Source organism: Myxocyprinus asiaticus, chromosome 2 (assembly GCF_019703515.2).
Source record: "Myxocyprinus asiaticus isolate MX2 ecotype Aquarium Trade chromosome 2, UBuf_Myxa_2, whole genome shotgun sequence".
NCBI classification, from domain to species: domain Eukaryota; kingdom Metazoa; phylum Chordata; class Actinopteri; order Cypriniformes; family Catostomidae; genus Myxocyprinus; species Myxocyprinus asiaticus.
Genome location: NC_059345.1, coordinates 9,130,548 through 9,152,979, shown reverse-complemented (window position 1 = coordinate 9,152,979; position 22,432 = coordinate 9,130,548). Strand labels below are relative to the sequence as shown.

The 22,432-nt window shown below is 36.1% G+C and overlaps 1 protein-coding gene across 10 annotated transcripts in view; it reads right to left on the bottom strand.

Annotated features, from left to right (window-relative positions):
• LOC127412613 (F-actin-monooxygenase mical2b-like) overlaps positions 1-22,432 on the bottom strand; it is an 87,107-nt gene that overhangs the window by 62,268 nt on the left and 2,407 nt on the right. The window lies entirely within an intron of this gene.

Here is a 22,432-nt window from a genome sequence, read left to right as displayed (position 1 = left end):
CATTTGCTGGGTGGCAGGTGGTTGCTTACTGGCCCAAGTTTAAAGAAGTCTCCAATGAGCTCAAATGAAGCAAATTTCAGAAACTCTACCGGCTTAAATGTTTGATTTTGTTAATACTATTTCTAAAGAAAGTACTAAAATTATCATAAAGGCCAAAATATGAAAGCCATGGATCAATATTTACAACATATTCAATATTTTTGTTTTTTTATGTGAATAAATAAAATTACGTTTCTAGTTTCAACATTATTTGAACTTTTGACCTTTATTTTGTTGAACAAGAATGTGATCTATACATTTGGTTTTTGACCATTACAAATGGGTAAAATTTGTACTCTTTTGTATCCAAAGCCATATTGAGAGGCCCATGTCTCTGGGATTTAATCATACAGAGTCTTTAAGAATGAAGATACAAGGGGCCTGGGTAGCTCAGTTCGCTAGTTCGAATCCCAGGGTGTGCTGAGTGACTCCAGCCAGGTCTCCTAAGCAACCAAATTGGCCTGGTTGCTAGGGAGGGTAGAGTCACATGGGGTAACCTCCTCATGGTTGCTATAATGTGGTTCGTTCTCGGTGGGGCGCGTGGTGAGTTGAGCGTGGATGCCGCGGTGGATGGCATGAAGCCTCCACACGCGCCATACCTCTGTGGTAACGCACTCAACAAGCCATGTGATAAGGTGTGCGGGTTGATGGTCTCAGACGCGGAGGCAACTGGGATTCATCCTCCACCACCCGGATTGAGGCGAATCACTATGTGACCACAAGGACTTAAAAGTGCACTAGGAATTGGGCATTCCAAATTGGGTGGAAAAAGAAGAAAAGAAAACTTCATTCAAAACCAGAATCTAAAAGCATATAAAGATATCTATAACATTTCTGGAGTTATAGGCACTCCAAAATTGGAAAAAAAACACAAAAAAGGGTCAAAAGACAATAGTCATATCATACAGTTCATGTGTTGTACTTGCTATAGTTTACTTCTATGTTGTTTCTTCATCAAATAGCAATGTCAAATGTAAATCAGTTCATTCACTGAAACAACAGCGCCACCTTGAGTAAGAATTAACATATATGTCCGTGTACACGCTTATGGGATACTGATAAATCATCACTGTTGCACAGAAAATCAGTGTGATATAGTATTTATTTGTATGAATATAGTACTCATTCCTATTGTAATGAACTAAGAAATAAATATTGTATCATGTGAGAGTAAACTTATATAGAGATGAAATAACCATAAAAACATAATTTATGGAAGTGCAAAAGAAAAAAAAAAAACACGACACTCTTACATACCTAGGGTCCCTAATGAGAGAGAGACTGAGGAATACTAAAGAGGTGTGGGCAAAACTCCAAAAAATGATTGAGGTCCCGGATCACTAAAGGCTCGAGGTAAGCTTTTAAGAGTTAACCTGTAGATTTTCTACAAAATCTTAGGTGAAAATTGTTAGTTTGACCCCCCAAATGATGGATTACTCAGTAAATAATGATCTAAGGCATTTACAGTTGAAGTCATAAGTTTACATTCACTTAGGTTGAAGTCATTAAAACTCATTTTTTTAACCACTCCACAGATTTCATATGAAAACTATAGTTTTAGCAGGTTGTTTAGGACATCTACTTTGTGCATGACATGAGTAATTTTTCCAACAATTGTTTACAGACAGACTGTTTCACTTTTAACTGACTATATCATAATTCCAGTGGGTCAGAAGTTTACATACACTAAGTTAACTGTGCCTTTAAGCAGCTTGGAAAATTCCAGAAAATGATGTCAAGTCTTTAGACAATTAGCCAATTAGCTTCTGATAGGAGGTGTACTGAATTAGAGGTGTACCTGTGAATGTATTTTAAGGCCTACCTTCAAACTCAGTGCCTCTTTGCTTGACATCATGGGAAAATAAAAAGAAATCAGCCAAGACCTCAGAAAAAAAATGGTGGACCTCCACAAGCCTGGTTCATCCTTGGAAGCAATTTCCAAACACCTGAAAGTACCATGTTCATCTATACAAACAATAGTATGCAAGTATAAACATTATGGAACCACGCAGCCATCATATCGCCCAGAGAGGAGACTCATTCTATCTCCTAGAGATGAATGTAGTTTGGTGCGAAAAGTGCAAATAAATCCCAGAACAACAGCAAAGGACCATGTGAAGTTCCTGGAGGAAACAGGTAGACAAGTATCTATATCCACAGTAAAACGAGTCCTATATTGACATAACCTGAAAGGCTGCTCAGCAAGGAAGAAGCCAATGCTCCAAAACCGCCATAAAAAAGCTAGACTACAGTTTGAAAGTGCACATGGGGACAAAGATCTTACTTTTTGGAGAAATGTCCTCTGGTCTGCTTTAACAAAAATGTAACTTTTTGGCCATAAAAGATCGTTATGTTTGGAGGAAAAAGGGTGAGGCTTGCAAGCTGAAGAACACCATCCCAACCATGAAGCATGGGGGTGGCAGCATCATGTTGTGAGGGTGCTTTGCTGAAGGAGGGACTGGTGCACTTTACAAAATAGATGGCATCATGAGGAAGGAAAATTATATGGATATATTGAAGCAACATCTCAAGACATCAGCCATGAAGTTAAAGCTCGGTCACAAATGGGTCTTCCAAATGGACAAGCATACCTCCAAAGTTGTGGCAAAATGGCTTAAGGACAGCAAATTCAAGATATTGGAGTGGACATCACAAAGCCCTGACCTCAATCTTATAGAAAATTTGTGGGCAGAACTGAAAAAGCGTGTGCGAGCAAGAAGGCCTACAAACCTGATTCAATAACACCAGTTCTGTCTGGAGGAATGGGCCAAAATTCCAGCAACTTATTGTGAGAAGCTTGTGGAAGGCTACTCAAAATGTTTGACCCAAGTTAAACAATTTAAAGGCAATGCTACCAAATACTAACAAAGTGTATGTAAACTTCTGACCCACTGGGAATGCGATGAAAGAAATAAAAGCTGAAATAAATCATTCTCTCTACTATTATTCTGAAATTTCACATTCTTAATATAAAGTAGCGATCCTAACTGACCTAAGACAGGAAATGTTTTCTACAATTAAATGTCAGGAATTGTGAAAAACTGAGTTTTAATTTATTTGGTTAAAGTGTATGTAAACTTCTGACTTCAACTGTAAAATTTTGGCTGTCAATCATTAAAGTATTTTTTTCACCAGAAAATTAAAAAAAAATACAAATAAAATTAAATATCAAAAACATAATTTTGATCCAGGGACCTCTGGTTAAGTTGACACCTAATGGCCCTAAAATATTATGGACCCTAGATAAGGCTCGGCTCCCTCCTTCAATGTAAATCAATGGGAGTTTTACAATTGTTTTTTTTTACCCACCATGCAAAAATCTTTTCATTAGTCTGAAGTCTCTCTTAAAATCTTGAGTCTTATCATCATCATTCAAACTGGCATCTCCGCAAACATGCAAGACAAGCTATTCACCAAATGTTAAAACTTAGGATTGGGGGTTTGTTCAAATACCTAAGTATGAAATATAGTAATACTGATGCTTGCCTAAGCAATCATCACTATAATTATGTGATGTCATGTGTTGAAGTCGTTTAAGGCTCTGATGTCTTTATGAAATGAGAAACAGAGCTTGACTGGCAGAAAAAGGGACGAGCCTGTTTCTGTTAGCTTACATCTTGACAGTGGTTTGACGTCAAATATATCAATTCAGCCCTCTTCAACATGTTTGCTCTTCACTGGAAATAGCACCTGATTCAACTAGACTGGCAGTCATGCACATTTTGAAGAGTGCACTGAAACAAAACAAAAACTGTTTGTCTTGTGGCTTTGCCCTGCTGAACTGTGAACAGGACAGAGGTGCATTTTTTTTAGGCGGTTGGGGACACGTTGCTACCCTGGCAACAAAACTCTGGTTGGTGTGTATTTTTAGTGAACTCCTCTATAAGATTTCAAAGCCCCTTCACTTCCTCAAGATAACAAACATAATTTAAAGAGAGACACCACAAAGCATAAGCACACTTTCAAGAATAAACCATAAAATGTTCTAATGCACATCATCCAGTCTTTCATAACATACACAATGTCTAAATATTCATAATATGTAAAGTGTTGAAAATAAAATCATGTCCTTTCTGTTTGGATATGAAGACAAGGGACTCTTTGAAAGCACATGAAAGCAGATGTGGAAAGTTTGGCTCAGTAATACTAGACTCACTTTACTCAAGAACACATTTTTCTTTGGGAAAGGACATACCCTTGATTTTGTGGTGAGATGGAGTTATTGTCCACTGGAATAAAGGGAAAGACAAGAGTATATTTGCAGACTCTTACTCTCTGTCTTTCTTATACCCGTCTTAAACTCTCAAAGGTATAGTATACCCAAAAATGAGAATTCTGTCATCATTTACTCACTCGTGATGTTCCAAACCCCTATTTTCTTAAATCTGTGGAACACAAAAGGAGATGTTAACAGAATGCTGACACTGCTCTTTTCCATACAACAAAGATAGACAGTAAACAGTGGTGGAATAGCTCCCTACCATAGAAGCACCTTAAGGGTCGTCCATTCTACTTGTGTGCTATTTTATATAAGTCAGTAGTTTTGTGTGAGGAAACGACAGAAATGTAAATTATTTAAATCGTTATTCACTTTTTTTAATGTGTAAGCATCTCATTGATGCTTACACGTATTCAAACCTGGCACATTGTGAGCTGTCATGACTTGGGGTGGGTAAAAATATTGATTTTTGAAGCATCGCGATCTTCATTTGAGCGATTCCGATATCAATTCTTAAATCCCAAGATCTATGCGCAACCCTCCACTATAATGGGAGGAAATATCTCGCATTTGCAACCAAATTTCGCAGTGCGACTAGAATGTATATATGTGGCAACTGGCTGGTAAATGTTTAGATTTCACTCATCAGTAATTGTGTAGTATAGTGGTGAAGTATTCAGCAGCGAGATCCTTTCGCTGCGTTTAGACTAAAAGTTGTTCCGTGTAATGTGTCCAAAGACAAGATCCATGCGACCCATTTGTCATTAAATAATGTTTCTTTTAATACCCTTTCTGTTCTCTACTGTCAGCTGTTCATCAAAAGCAACAAAAAAATAAAGATTTAATTCTAATCAGGCATAGCACAGACGAGATAAAGCCATTCGAGTCTCTCTTATTAACATGCGCTCATCTACAGACGCTCTTTACAGAAATGCCAGTTTAGTTAAAGAGATAGTACCAGTTTTAGCACGTTCAACAAATCAATGTAAATACTTGTAAATAATTAAACAATAAATATGTTCCCTCCCCCACTTTCCTTGTGTATACATATTAATACTACTGTTTGAAATCTGCAGTAAAATATCCACTTCACCAGTGATGGAGGCAACTCAAATTGCATTATGAGGCACGGTGGCAGAACTCAGAACACAGAACTCGGTGCCAGTTGTGTTTTTAGGACACTGTTTTGGTAGCGGTGGCCTGAGTGAGGGGATGTGTCAGTTCTTGTCATGTGGCTGTTAGGCGAACTCCCTCTGGAGACAGACGAGCTAATGCTCGCATACACTGCATTCCAGCAGCCAGACGCCTAACATAGTTCTGCATCAGGCCACACCTCTACTGTCACTCTTATTTACATAAAGAGTGAGAACAGGCTCTTCAGAGGCACCTCACTGGATACTGACTCAATCAAATAAGACAGCAAACACTCTACACTTTCTAGTTAGTGTTAAGCAACCACTTGATAAAATGGTCAGAACTGCCTTTAAAAGTTACCAAATTATGTGATCTGCATGTGAACCGAGAGACAAACATTTTTTAAGTTGTATCACCTCCTTCTGAAACTGGCAATTTTTTAATGAGGCTATGTTTGGAATGTAATACTACTTTACTGCTTACTGCATAGTACGTAGTGTACACTGTGAACAGCCTATTATTTTGAGAAGACAGCATAAAGAAGAGTACAAACTATGCATAGATAAACATTTACAGTAGTATGCCACATTGCTGTCACATGACTTCCTACGTTGCGTGTTTAATTCAGCAAGTGGTGCCAGTTATCATATAAAAAATAAAAATGGTTTTGTTGTATTTTTAATCGAATTAAATGTCAACTTTTGGCTGTCTGATTAACTTATGAGTCAAGAAAGAGAAATTTTAAAAATCTTTTGCAGCTAAATAATGTAAAAAAAAACATTTGGCCGATATTACTTCCATTTCATTTGTCACAAATGGAAGGTCAAGTTCATCAAATTGTATTGCTGTACCAGTATTTATATAGCACCATTTAATTTTTTTTTACAAAGTGCCTCACAGAAAACATATAAATGCACGCTCACATACACAGGATAAAATATAAAGTAAATATAAAATATAAAAGAAAAAGAAAAGAAAATGCATAGAATAGTAATAAAAACCATTTAAGTACAGAAGACAATTATGTTGAATAGCACTCTTGCAATTTCACTCTGTTCTATGCCACATATTTTGAGAAATGTAGTAGGTAATCTGGTTATTCCATATATGCATAAAATTTGCATAGTTTAAAACATCATAACCATGCAACTGCTTCTACACAACAGCAGAGATTGCATCCAAACTCAAAACAACTGTAATTTGTGGTCTTACATTATGTGTCTGCATGCAAGGCTAAATTAAAATGTGTCAATAACTATAACTAAGCGAGGCTGGCATGTCAGGCTTCACGGATGGAGTGAAAACAGCTATTAGATCCATGTGTAGATCATGCATTCCTCTTGGGCAGTGAAAAGTAGCACATACTGTCCTCCCCGTTTCCACTTCAAGCTAAAACTGCTTTGTGCTGACTTGCACACCATGACTTCACCATCTGAAAGAATGGAAAGGGCCAATGCGGGCAGACGCTACTAGCCCACAGAACAACAGTAAAATGTGCACACATAGACAATCCTGCAAACAGACACGAAAGGAAAAAATACTGGGAATTGCTGTGACAGGGTATTTATTAAAAAACTATTATTTTTGCCCTTGTACTGATGGGAATTCCAGTGATGTAAAATACAGACCTAAAATAGTACTGCCTGGTCAAGACTAAATTAGTCTCAGCCTCATGGACTGCCCACAGTGGGGCATTCCATTTATTTAGAAGCATTTTTATTTTTTTTGCAGACTAAAATTGCAAGAGCTTTCTCAAAAATGCAAGCTCCAATTTGATTGGCTGGCTGCTAAGGAACTTCTGGGAGTCCTAATTTTTTTTAGTTTGCCAGGAAACAAAGTGGTGTTTATAAGGTGTCAGGTTGATTCAATGAACGCTTTTAACAAAAAACGAATCATTGCTATAATTTGAAATATTGAAACAAATGAAAGGTTTACGGCATTGAATCTTTGAAAGATACACAGAGTTTGGTTTGAGGCAACAGAACTAGTGATGTCAATTTTCAGAAATGTTCATAATCGATTGTCATGAAAACTAACGATCAATAAATTGAGTAATCGTTAATGCAAAACTCCAAATTAGTGATGCAAATTTTGGGAAATTCTTTTAACCAAATAACCGCCAGCATTTACCGGTTATTAACCATTAACCGACAAGCCAGAAATCAAACAAGTGACCAAACAGGCATGACAAAGGCTAAAAATGTTTTGTCAACAAGTCTATACTAGCCGAAAGAAAACTTTTAATTGGCTGACTGTCTACATTTCTACTCCAAATAATATGTGAATTTAGCCTACTGTTTAATTATAATTCAACTTAATATACTTAAGAAAGGCGAGTCTTGGTATTTTCCTCTATATATATTTTCAGTTCACTGTATTTTAATACATTTAGGAAATGTTTAGTATAAACAGAGTGCAACAGTGCCCACCCACTGTCTTGTTTACGTAAGTATTTTTTCCATTTGTTCCATAGGAATTTCGGTAACACTTTCGGTAACACCAAGTTTTCATTTGTTAACATTAGTTAACAACATTAGTTAACTAACAATGAACAATATTTTTACAGCATTTATTAATTTTGGTTAATGCTAATTTCAATGTAGAGTAATACATTTTTTAAATCAAAAGTTGTATGTTAACATTAGTTAATGCACTATTAACTAACATGAACTAACAATGAGTAATTGTATTTTTATTAACTAACATTAATAAATGCTGTAAAAAATATATTTTTCATTGTTAGTTCAACGAATGGAATCTTATTGTTAAGTGTTACCGGGATTTCTTAAAATCCTTTACAAAAGAGTTTTAAACCCTGAACTAAACTAACCAGCCTTTTACAAAAACAGTAATTAAAGGGGCCTGGGTAGCTCAGCGAGTATTGACGCTGACTACCACCCCTGGAGTTTGTGAGTTTGAATCCCAGAGTGTGCTGAGTGACTCCAGCCAGTCTCCTAAGCAACCAAACTGGCCCGGTTGCTAGGGAGGGTAGAGTCACATGGGGTAACCTCCTTGTGGTCGCTATAATGTGATTCTCGCTCTCGATGGGGCATGTGGTGAGTTGTGTGTGGATGCCGCGAGTGTGGTGGTGTAGTGGACTAAAGCACTAAACTAGTAAGTGGAAGGTTGTTGGTTCAATCCCCATAGCCACCACCACTGTGTCTTTGAGTAAGGCACTTAACTCCAGGTTGCTCCAGGGGGGATTGTCCCTGTAATCAGGGCACTGTAAGTCACTTTGGATAAAAGCATCTGCCAAATGCATAAATGTAAATGTAGAAAAATGCACTTACACTTATATAGAGTCAATTACACACATAACATATAAACAATACAAAAGTTATTTTATCTACAAAACAGACAGAAAAAACGATATCACGTGCAAGAAATCACTATGGCCACTACATAAAAAACACTTGGCCTACAAAATCAAGCAAAAACAGTAATAAAACATGCATTTGTAAAAGATTGACACAATGCTGGTTATCTTATACGAGCCACTGATTTACCTCAGTTTTATTGCTTGACTTGCTGTGGACACACCTTTCTACCTTGTGGGAAAGGGTCCAATTTGATGAATTCAAAGTGAAGTCACCACCATAGTTCACACCACTTTATTAGCATGAAAGCCCAGTGTGTGTTTTTACAGGGGACATAGGCACGGTCCACCAACAACAGGCAAATGGCTGCTAGAAAAACAGATCTAGGGCATGAAGCGTGCAGTCTGATGTTGTTGCTGTGAGAGCTTCCAACTATCAGACCAAACAAGCTGATGTCAGTGAGGAAACCCAGTGAGAGCTGGGAGCTAAACGAAACAGCGTTAATTACCAACCTATGCAAAGAAAACCAGGAAGGAACCCCCATCAGATAAGCAGACATTACTCCTGATAGCTGGATGGCAATCTCGGAAAACAATGTTTCTCAGCATCCCTCGTGGGCTTAACCTTTCCCAGCACTGCAAACACGTTCCCAGTGTCTGATACTAGCGGTAGTTCTGTACGAACTTGCTATATGAGCTACTGCCAAAACAAAAGGAAGCTGTCCTGGACAGAAGTACAAACAATGTGTTATCTAAATGGCCTCAGTGAACACTGTTTGTCTCGTGAAGAGAAAATCATTCATTCACACAGAAGTGAGAGTTGGGAGATGGAGCAGCTGTGGGCTATCTTGGAGGTTGTCTGACTCTTTTCAAAAGGATATTTATCTTAAGACACTCATGCAAGTTTGGCAAAAAGCACTCTGGAGAATAACCATTTGCAAAGATTGTTATACAAATAGATTTAATTAGTCTCATTCTTTTACAATGTGGCCTGTAGATTTTGTAACTGAATTTACAGTATAGTAACTAACAAAAAAGTACAAAGCACCACCATGGTATTACCACACTCTGAAAAATGCTGAGATATTTTTTCAACCTAAATGCTGATCGTCTTCAGGAGTTAGCGGTTCTCAGTGCGGACAAATTGTAGGATTTATTTGGTGAAATTGTGAAGTGTTTTTATCTATAATATCATTACTGTACACCAGAAAATGCAAAGATACCGTACCATAATCAGAATTGGACTGCTCATATGACACCAACTGTTATTAGGTGTCATTCTAGCTTTGTGAGCTAGATAAATTTTTTTGAATAGATTTATTTATTTTTTCTGATTTTTAGTGAATGTCTCCTTTCGGCGATATTTGCCATTTAAATCAAAAATATATTACCTACATGATTCATTTAGTTCATACCCTGTATCAGCCTGTCTACACCGGACACGAGCAGTGCATCGCTGAAACGAAGGCCATTTCACAACACTCACGTCACAGACTTAAGGGCTTCAAAACTTCCCTCTAAACAAGCGTCATGCAGAGCTTTGTCCAACACATGAAAAGTGTTGTGTGCACGGTAATCACTGAAAACGTATTTGAGTTTAAAGTAGAAAAAATTCAGGAAAAAAATAAGGTAACTATTAATGAATAAATAAATAATGAGCCATCGAATATCAAATCAAAGTCTGAGTTTTTCTTCGTACTTTAAAACCATCACCAGTGAAGCAAAAACTTTTGTGAAAAATCACAAACTGGTGCAAATTTCCTGTTATTGCACAGAAACATTCTGATGACTGTTAGATTGCTAACATTATGGGTTGATATCTTTCTTTAACCTTTTTGCTTTTCTTTCTTGTTGTCTTTTTGTAGGCTGGAACAAATATGTGGAGTACCTCCAGCTGGCTGAGATGTCAAGGCCTTATTCCCCTACATCCTACACTCCACAAAACAGGCCTGCACATGGATAATTTTGAATATTTTTTTTAATTAATTAATTTTATGGATTTTTTTAAATTCCTTACATAAATAGTTTTCTAGTAATTGAATCTAGAATTATAAGTAACATTTAAAGGGATAAAAATACTTTCATGTTTGTGTTAACTATCCTTTTAATTATACAATGGGTGTTTAATGTTTTTAATGCCTAGTGTATTTAACATTAATTAGAAATGTTACTTTATTTTTCTACATGCTGTTTATTAAAACATTTTAAAACAAATTTAAATGTACTTATTGCATGTATTTATATTAATCCAAAATAAAGGAGTGACCATGTTTACACATTTGTTTATTGTGTGGCTTATTTTACAATATTTTTTAAGGATAATACAATCTGAAAATATTAACCCACTTATGAGATCAAATTAACCCAGCATTCCTGTAAAAATTAACCAGCATTTGGGTTGAATAAATAACCCATATGCTAGGTTAAAATGAACAACCCAACTTGCTGGGTTAATTTAGCCCAACGTGTGTTCTGTTCCACATTTAACCCAGCATTTTTAAGGGTGCATGTTTTTTGGAAATGGTACTATGGCATGTCTACAAAAAAACAAAAAAAAAACATGGTTATAAAAAAACAATGTAACACAGTTGTAATTTTAAAATAATATGTAAATACCATAGCACATCAATTTGGTAAGCATTCAATACCATTCATGGGGTATTGTTTAATCTTTTGAAACCTATAGAGAACATGCCTGGGACATATTTCATCCAAAATCAAATCGGAAACAAGAAAATATATATAAGAAAATGTAGACTATTTTAAAATTTTATTTTTGGCATTGTGACATCAATTTATTGAAAATGATTCATATTTCATCATAAATTATTATTACCATAACACCATAAAATCTCATTCTTACGGAGCCCCATAGAGAACGGGGTGTTAACTTTTTTCTGAAATAGTTTTGTGTTCCCTCGCAATAGTTTTGCATTCCTTCGCAATAAGTTTTGTGTTCCCTCGCAATAAGTTTTGTGTTCCTTCGCAATAAGTTTTGTGTTCCCTCGCAATAATTTTTGCATTCCTTCGCAATAAGTTTTGTGTTCCTTCGCAACAAATTTTGTGTTCCTTCGCAGTAGTTTTGCATTCCTTCGGAATAAGTTTTGTGTTCCCTCGTAATAGTTTTGTGTTACCTCGCAATAAGTTTTGTGTTCCACCACATTAGTTTTGCGTTCCCTCGCAATAAGTTTTGTGTTCCCTCGCAATAGTTTTGTGTTACCTAGCAATAAGTTTTGTGTTCCCTTGCAATACGTTTTGCGTTCCCTCGCAATAGTTTTGTTCCTTTGCAATAAGTTTTGCGTTCCCTCGCAATAGTTTTGTGTTCCCTCACAATAAGTTTTGCATTCCTTCGCAATACTTTTATCTGCCATCGCATAGTTTTGCGTTCCCTTTGCATTCCCTCACAATAAGTTTTGTGTTCCCTCGCAATAAGTTTTGTCTGCCATCACATAGTTTTGCATTCCATCGCAGTAGTTCTGCGTTCCCTCGCAATACGTTTTACGTTCCCTTGCAATAAGTTTTGTCTGCCATCACATAGTTTTGCATTCCATCGCAGTAGTTCTGCGTTCCCTCGCAATACGTTTTACGTTCCCTTGCAATAAGTTTTGTCTGCCATTGCATAGTTTTGCATTCCCTCGCAATAGTTCTGCGTTCCCTCGCAATAGTTTTGCGTTCCCTCGCAATAAGTTGTCTTCCCTCGCAATACGTTTTGTGTTCCCTCGCAATAAGTTTTGTCTGCCATCGCATTAGTTTTGCGTTCCCTCGCAGTAAGTTTTGTCTGCCATCACATTAGTTTTGCGTTCCCTCGCAGTAAGTTTTGTTTGCCATCACATTAGTTTTGTTTGCCCTCACATCAGTTTTGCGTTCCCTCGCAATTAATTTACCATGGTTTTACTATAGTAACCATTTTTTAACCTTGATATTTGTATTAAAACCATAGTAATAATACAGAAAAATGTAAACTATGGTAATAAAAAACACAATTTTGTGGTTATTATGATTTTACTACAAATATTTGTTATTTATTCCGCCAAAAAAGTTACTATAGTATTACTATAGTAAAACTATAGTTTCTGCAAACAAAAACAAAACATGGATAGCCTAAAACAGTCAACAGTTTTACTACGAATATCAAAGTTAAAATATGGTTAATATAGTAAAACCATGGTACATTTTTTGTGAGGGCACACAAAACTATTTCGAGAGAAGACAAAATATTGCGAGGGCACGCAAAACACAAAAACAATTCCCGCCCTGTCCTCTAAAGGGCTCCATTCCTGTAATGTGAAAAAACAAAACAATATGTGTTATTGAAATTGTAAAATATTTATTAGATCATGGTTAGGGATGAATCGTAAGGAAATTAAAGATTGTGGTTACGATTCCGATTCCTCTTAACGATTCCAGTTCCTTAACAGATCCATTAACAATTCATTTAGTCCTTTTGAGATATTTGGAAATACTAAATGCAAATAATATTTTATTTACTTCCCTTGGATTTACAGCAGCCTGTTACAAAATGACGAGGTCATTTTATATTTAAAAAAAGATGTAGATATTTTATGATATTTTATTAAAAAAAAACATTTTTATATAATAAAAATTACAACATTAATTACAAAAATTACAATTACAACAAAACATAATGTGTATCTTTAACTATACATTGTCTTTTCAACAAACAGTCTTAGAGTAATTATTCTAGGTCTCACAAGTCTTAAGTACACAAAACACAGTAACAAATCTTGGATCATTTAGAGTAGGACATGTCTGAATGAATGACTTTTGACTGTTAGGGTTGCTGTGCCACTGAATGGTAGCGCAGGAAACATTGTTCTTAAAAACATAGTATTTTAGTAAAGTGTTCCATCCGCACTGGCAGAAGAATGCATGTTCGAGAGCCGTGTACGGAACCGAAATTCATGAACATCATTCAGTTCCTGTATTTAAAAAAAAGGAACCGGTTCTCGGTTTCCTACCCTAAACATGGTAGTATTTGTTGTATTGCCTTTAATTTAAGCTATTTTAAAGCTGATGTATGTTATTTCTATGCCAGTAGTGCTACCAAAAGGAATTGCAAAAATAAACTTTTTTTCAAAACAGCTTTCTGAATACCACCCCCCAATTTTCACCACAGAAACACAGTATTTATAGTTTTCGAGAAAATTAACCATATGAATGGCTTACCAATAGCTGTCTCTTCATATTAAGCTGGGACAGAGGAAAGTATTTTAACAGAGAAAGTTACATCAGCTTTATATGTGAAAATGTTTGTATTACGAGAGAGAGAGAGAGAGAGAGAGAGAGAGAGAGCGACAGAGATAGAGAGAGAGAGAGAGAGTAAAATCTGAAGTGAATCGCATCCAAAAAACTTCCAAGTGTATTAGAGAGATAATGAGAATGAGCATTTCAGGGAAATATGCTTCACAACACAAAAAATCTTAATGGTCCTCAAAATAGGCTTCATTTTTTATACACCAAATATAATTTTTTAGTATTTTTTTTAAGGATGACATGTTTTTGCGGCATTCCCCCATATATCAATGTTCTGTGGAATTACCATCTGATACCATCACTGTACCATGATATTGCTGCAGTTAAGATATATAACTTATGATATAACCATCGCAAGGTTTACCTCACATTTTCAGATTTACATCACAATGAACTTTGAGGTCATTTTGGAGGATATCATTAATGACAGCCCCATCAAACACTGAAGTAGTACTCATGACATGAGAAGTGCTATGCACATCAGTGTCCCAGCAATGGGCTCTGAGGGTCAACTTGCATAACAGCAAGGCAGAAATAGTGCTGCAGAAGGATTAATATCAGAGCGAACAGCCTCAAAATAGACTGGTTTCGTGTTCCAGGAGAAAATATAAACACATGGCCATGTGGATGACCTGTTACCTGTAATACACAGGCCCCATTGAGGGACAGAATACCTATGATACCAATAATTTAGAAACCTTTAAAGTTAACATGAAATGGAGTTCGCAAATGGAGTTGAATCATGTTGACTTTAAGAGTGCACCAACAAAAAAAGTTTGCAACTAGAGAGACAAAATGAGTGACAGATCCATTGCAGACATATGCATTTCCCTATTAATAAGACTTCATTACATTTCTTAATTATATCCTTGCACATATTCACCCTCCTGGCAGCCCTTTACAAAACTGATGAACAAGAAACATGAACTCATGGAAAGGTGCCTTTACATGGGAAATGAAAATTTCAGAGGTCTAATTTGAAACACATACAGTCTGACGTTAGTGCTACATTAAATGTTTTTGAAGTCATTGCCATGGAGACCCTAAATATTGTGTTGAGTGCAATGTATTAAATGAACTTTATTGTGTTAGTTAGTTGATGATGAGCTCATGGAGAAACAGTGCGTCTGGCTGCATAGTTAGCACAATCTGGCTAAAGCTCCATTTTAAACTCCTCGAGCACCAAGACTGAATATAAAACAAGCTTTGGTGAAAACCACTAATTACAAACTGAGATGCAGCTACCAGAAGTTGCACTTTCAATCAAACCTTAAGACAAAAAACAAATAACTGTTTTGGCATGTTCAGTTCAGTTTTATGAAATAAATGAAACCAGTTTAACGTCAAGAACAATGACTTAATTAGTTTACAATATGTTGACTTTTAAAACCATTTTTCTTATTTTCTGAAGAAAATATGAGTGGTTACTTCCTGGCAATTCCCAATTCTCTATAATATTCTGGTCCCTAGATATGGCTCGGGTAGCTCCTCCAATGAAATTCTATGAGATTTTTTCACCCAATTTATAGTCTACTAGGCAAAAATCATAAGTCTGATTACTAACACAACAAGCCACACGATTTCAGGTATAATTTATGTACGTAGCACAAATGGTGTGGCACAAGCTATACACCAAAGTTTAATAAATATGGTTAAGGGCAGTGCTGCGTAGTAATGGATTACATGTAATCTGAACTACATAATCAGATTACAAAAATCAAGTACTTGTAATTGGATTAAATTACATTTTAAAATACTTATAATCAGACTACAGTTACTTTTTATAGATTACATGAATACATTAACACAGCAATGGCAGTAAATTGCTAATAAATTATTGATCATTTTCATATCAATATCATCATATTCTTAACCCGAAGCACAATAGTCTCACAGATGAACATTGAGCATGTGCTCCTTTTACGTTATAACAGTAAGATATTCACCTCAACTAAGGAATAGGTGATGGAATTTTACTAAGTAGTAAGGGTTAAAAGTAAGTGTATCAGAGTTTAAAACTGTTAGCTTTGACCTAGCAATGTCATTGCTGTTGGTTCATTGCTGTTTGTTCATGTAATGTTTCTATTGTTTTATGCACTTAAAATGATCTTGATGTCTCAGTGTCTCAGTGAATTATAAACTCTGGCCATGCACTGTCATTGCTGTTAGATTTATTGTTTATTTCATTCATGTAATGTTAAATGCACTTTTTAAAAATGTCATAAGGAGCTCTTTTTGTGAGGCTATTTTTGTTAGTAATAAAGAATGCAATATATTTTCTTCCTCTTTGTACTTTTATGTTAAAATGATTATCCTACTCAGATGCATTTGACAAAAAATAAGATAGAATTAGGTTGAAAGTAATCCAAAAGTCAACGGTTTTGATTACCCCAAAAATATAATCTGAGATTACGTTACTGATTGCATTTTTTGTCATGTAATTTGTAATCAGTACCTGATTACAAATCTCAAGTAATCCGCCCAGCCCTGGTTAAGGGTTTGTTGAATTACTTAAGGATGGGAACCATAAGGAATGTGTGCGTGTGTGTGTGTGTGTGTGTGTGTGTGTGTGTGTGGACAGGTTTAAGTGGTTTATGAAGACATTTATAGTGTCCTCATAATTCAAATCACTTAAAAAACATACTAAACGATGTTTTATTGAAAATGTAAAAATGCAGAGAGTTTTTTGTGAGGGTTAGGTTTAGGGGTAGGGTTAGGGGATATAATCTATAGTTCGTACAGTATACAAATCATTATGTCTATAGAGAGTCCTCATAAGGATAGCCGCACCAACATGTGTGTGTGTGTGTGTGTGTGTGTGTGTGTGTGTGTGTGTGTGTGTGACGCACCAGTGTGACGGTACACTGTAAAATGCCTGTCTTGGTGCGAATTAATTAAAACACAATCAGTCATGTCTAAAGTAAACACACAAGCCTAACAGACCTGCCCGTCTATGCCGTCAATATTAGTCAAACAACAATAACAAGAAATCGAGACTATTTATTGCTTTTGGCTGGATAACTTTATTAGCTTTACAAATATTAATGTATTATAATCATGCAGTGAAAAACTGTTATCTATTAAGTTTTATGGTAAATTATATATATATATTTTTTTCAATTTCTGAACGTATACTTGAATACATATTGATACTGCTGTTAGAAAATGTAAGCACTGTTTTCTTAATTTGTCTCTTTGTTCTTATTTTATTACTGTTGTTTCCTTGTCCTGAATAATTACTTCAGAACTTAAAACGATGTTTACCTAATTAACGAATTAGTTAGTATTAGTTTTAGTATCGAGAATTGTCAAATTTCACTGGTGCACAGGTACCGACTACTAAAATTTTGGTATTGTGACAACACTGCCTACAATACATGGTAGATCTTGTTATAATGGCATTATGAAAAATGCGATAGAAGTGAGCACTCCTGCTCTAAATGATTCAGATTCCTTACCGGTTCCATTAATAATTCTTACTTCTGAGGAAGAAATATTTGGAAATATGAAATACTGCCTTTAGTCTGTTGCAAAATAATGAGATCATTTCAGATTTCTACAGAGCAAATATAACAAATAAGAAATACATTTTATAAAATTCATGCAAAAATTGATTACACAGACTTTAATTACTTTCCAAAGACTTTCCAGAGACATTAAAGAAATATTCCAGGTTCAATACAAGTTAAGCTCAATCGATAGCGTTTGTGGAATAATGTTGATTACCACAAAAAATCATTTCGACTCATCCCTCCTTTTCTTTTTTTAATCCCCTTTTTCTCCCAATTTGGAATGCCCAATTCCCACTACTTAGTAGGTCCTCATGGTGGCACGGTTACTCACCTCAGTCCGGGTGGTGGAGGACAAGTCCCAGTTGCCTGCGCTTCTGAGACTGTCAGTCCGCGCATCTTATCACGTGGCCCATCGTGCATGACACCGCAGAGACTCACAGCATGTGGAGGCTCATGCTACTCTCCGCGATCCACGCACATCTTACCACACGCCCCATTGAGAGCGAGAACCACTAATCGTGACCATGAGGAGGTTGCCCCATGTGACTCTACCCTCCCTAGCAACTGGGCCAATTTGGTTGCTTAGGAGACCTGGCTGGAGTCACTCAGCACACCCTGGATTCGAACTCACGACTCCAGGGGTGGTAGTCAGCGTCAATACTCGCTGAGCTACCCAGGTCCCCCATTCACTTCCATTTTAAATGCTTCACTGTAACCCAGATTTTTGCTTTTTTTAAAGAAAAGGAGGGGCAAGTCAAAATGATCTAGATTAAATAGAGAGACAGCGCTGCCACTGATTAGCGCAGCAGTAAACACTGTCAGAGTATTTTATTATTGTGTTCAGTTCAGATTGGCTGAAAAAAGGATGGTGATAATACTGCACTGATATTTTGAAAACACAAAATAACGTTCACTAACTGCCACAGTTTTGTGAACAGACCAAATAAGGAGACGTCTTTGGCCAGCATTTAAACAGATCCCAGAATGAACCAATTCCCACAAGCAGGAATGAACAATGAGTAATACATCAAATGTATCTATAAAAATAACAGACACGAAACATCCAGATTTACATTCTACCCTCACCTGATCGGTTTTATGTCTTGCTAGAACACATTCTTTCTTCAATTTTACCATTTCTGTACTTACTGTACAGAACATGGCAATGCTCCTCGGTAGAAATTCCTTATTTAACAGTAAAACATGGACTAACTTCCTACAAATGAGGCTGTTGGACTACAGACTGTGCAGAACACACGAATCACAGACTGTGCTTGGCAGTGTCTGATCTAAACTAACTGACTGTTATTGAGGTAAATTCCAGACAACCAGACAGAAAAGCTGGTTGAAATAAAAACATAAAGAGTGATGAATGTATAGCAAACTTTCAGTGTGTTGAGTGCTATATGGACTGTAAATGAGGAATGTATCCAACACCCACTATTGAGATTATTTTGGCTTGTGTGGAGTTATTTCAATAGGTTTGCATTTTGCAATAAATGACAAGAAGTTTGAATTATCCACTTGTGAGACAGGCATAGGGAGAGAGACAGAAAGATGTTTTTCGGTTTTAAGACAGGAAATTATTGCTCATAGGCAGAGGAAGCTGATATTGTTTTTGTTACGGCCTAGTGAATCACTAATTTCTCAGGGTAAGTTAAAGAACACATTTCTTCACCAGTGTTAAACTATGGTAAGAAACTATGGTATGGTACTTGCCTGTATAGTTATAATGCATAAAAAAAATTTCTTAATGCAATAGAAAATGTATTCATTATATTTTCATGCATAATTAATTATTTTACTGTCAAACATAACTATAACCACAGTTTTTATATCCAGTATCATACTGCTTACCTATCTATGGTTGAAACTTTACAGAGAATAGCACATTATGACACATGATAACACATAATTTGTGATGTTGATCATGCAATAACTGCCCCCTGGATTTGATTTTCAGGGACATTTTTTACATTTATGAGGGCATTTTTTTCCTAAAATTAAATACTCACTCTTTTATTCAAACATCAGTGGCCCATATTTTGAATTTCAAGGACACTGTCGTCACTTTTGGTGGCATTTTTCCCCAAGCCCCCGTTAATTTCTGGCCCTGCTGATAACTATAGCGTAACAAAAGGCATTATGAATGCATTATAATGTATTATGTGAGGAATAATGAACTTTATCCAGCTTATTGCACCGCTACTTACCTAATACATAAATAAATGGACATGAAATAAAGATTTGATTTAAAATTATTTTATTATGTGATAAGAAAGAGACTGCACAGTGAAATGAGATGGGTGAAACTAGCACAGCAACACAGCTTAGCGGTCATTACACAAAAATATTGGTCCCACTTTACATTAGGTGTCTTTAACTAATATGTACTAACATTAGAATACATACACTGTAAACCCCTGTCAAGTTTTGGGCTCAACTCAAATATCTATGCTCTTTGAACTTATTTATCTTAAGAATCCATAGACTTAAGATTTTAAGTGTTAATAACTCAAACAATTGAGTACAAAATTGAGGCTAAGGGGAGTACCAATAATCCTTTGAGCTTTAAAGGGAACTTGTGGAGGCGTTTAAATTGTAGTTATTAAATATTCATAGAGGTTTTATCTCTTTTGCAGTATTAGTTGTGGGGGGTTTTCTGCAAATTGTTTTGTGTGATGTTACCATTCAAGTGATCTGTGTCCCCTTTGGCCAAGTTGAACCCTGTTAACTCTATCTCAGTTCTCTGTGGAGAATTACGTTTATTTTATGATTCACCTAGAATAAGTTATAATCTTCTTTCTTTGAGCTGTGTTATTATATGATCTAAATTTGAGTCAATTAAATTAAAATTATTAAGTAGAAACAACAATATTTAAATAGAAATGTAGAGTGGCCCACCGGTCAGAGGCAAAAATGAAGTGCCAGACGGTGATGAAGTAGATCCCAAAATGGTGTTTATTAAGGGGCCAAAATTATTTACAGTGAAAATATAAAGTAGAAACAAAAAACTGTACAAAAACAAAATGAAAACGTAACAATGTGCAAAAATGGCTAAACCAGCAAATGGCCCAAATTCACAACACTGCTAACATACAAGTTCACTCCTTGAGTCAAGTTGATTGAACTCACACGAGCTCTAAAGGGTCTAGCAACTCCCCCAGAATGAACCAATTCCCACAAGGAAGAATGAAAACAAACCAAATCAAATATACACAATAAATACACAGAATGACAAAACAACCAGTATGCACACAGACAATACAAGATTTGTTAACAGAAAGAGTACTTAACAGCAAAACTAAAGACAAAAATCCGCTGTTACTAACTTCCCCCCTCTGACAACATTAACAAATGGTATGGTCCGTTGGGCCACTCTACAAGAAAATCTGAGTTTAGTCTATTTGCATCTAGTTACCTTAACTTATAAAGTAAAATTCATTCTATACACCAGTCAGCCACAACATTAAACCACCTGCCTAATATTGTGTAGGTCCCCCTCATGTCGCCAAAACAGCGCCAACCCGCATCTCAGAATATTATTCTGAGATTATATTCTTCTCACCACAATTGTACAGAGTGGTTATCTGAGTTACCGTAGACTTTGTCAGTTCGAACTAGTCTGGCCATTCTCTGTTGACCTCTCTCATCAACAAGGAGTTTCTGTCCACAGAACTGTCGCTCACTGGGTTTTTTGTTTTTGGCACCATTCATAGTAAACTCTAGAGACTGTTGTGTGTGAAAATCCCAGGAGATCAGCAGTTACAGAATTACTTCTGGCACCAACAATCATCCATGCGATTGAAAAACATCCAGTGAGCAGCAGTTCTGTGGATGGAAATGCCTTGTTGATGAGAGAGGTCAACAGAGAATGACCAGACTGGTTTGAACTGACAAAGTCTACGGTAACTCAGATAACCACTCTGTACAATTGTGGTGAGAAGAATATAATCTCAGAATGCTACTCTGAGATGCGGGTTGGTGCTGTTTTGGCGGCATAAGGGGGACCTACACAATATTAGGCAGGTGGTTTTAATGTTGTGGCTGATCGGTGTATGAACACCAAGTTAAGTTAATTTAATTACACGAGTTTTGGAGACGCCATTCCTCAATTAAATTAAGGGAATGAGTTTACTGAATAAATTGAGTAAAGTTAACTTATTAGGGTTTTCAGTGTACAATACAGTGTATTTATTATAATTACACGTTGTTCTGCAAAATTCTCACAAGATTTACCTTTGCTGCTGATGATGAGCTACTGTACATGTGGGTTTAGGAGTAAGGGTTGGGGTAGGGTTAGGTGTAAGGTTAACAGTGTATCTCCAGATGTGACTTAACGCAGGTACTTTAAATGGAAGTACAATGCAACAACACGTACACTGAAAAAAGGGAAAACACAGGATGTCCGACTTACTAAATCATATTATTTTTGATCTACACAACAAAATTGTGTTTCTCTTCTAAACCTGTTTTCTTCGCTTTTAATTCATGTAATTCTCTCAAATGTGCACTTTACTAGATTACATTATATTGGGTGAATGTGAACCAATCAAGTATGGGAAAGGGGATTTGAGCAGGGGATTTGTAGTTCCCATCATGCTTTGCATGGGACTTGATGTGAGAGAAAAAAATTTGAATTTAAGTGTTATTTTATGTATTTTTTAGCAAGATGAGAAAGGGGGGTGACTTAATAGTGTTTAATGTTGTTAATTTGGGATTTAGAATTGATTCTGTTACGCTGGGTTACAGGTGTCGTAAAGAGTGGAGCTTTTGCATAGGTTGAAGACGGTACAAACAACATGCTGCATGTTGCTTTACTCAAAGAGCAATTACTACTTAGCACTTAGCATGCTAATGATTTATGTTGCTAGTTACAATTTAGCTAACTAGTATAACCCTACAACATAAATCAGTAATGTGACTAAAAAACAATAT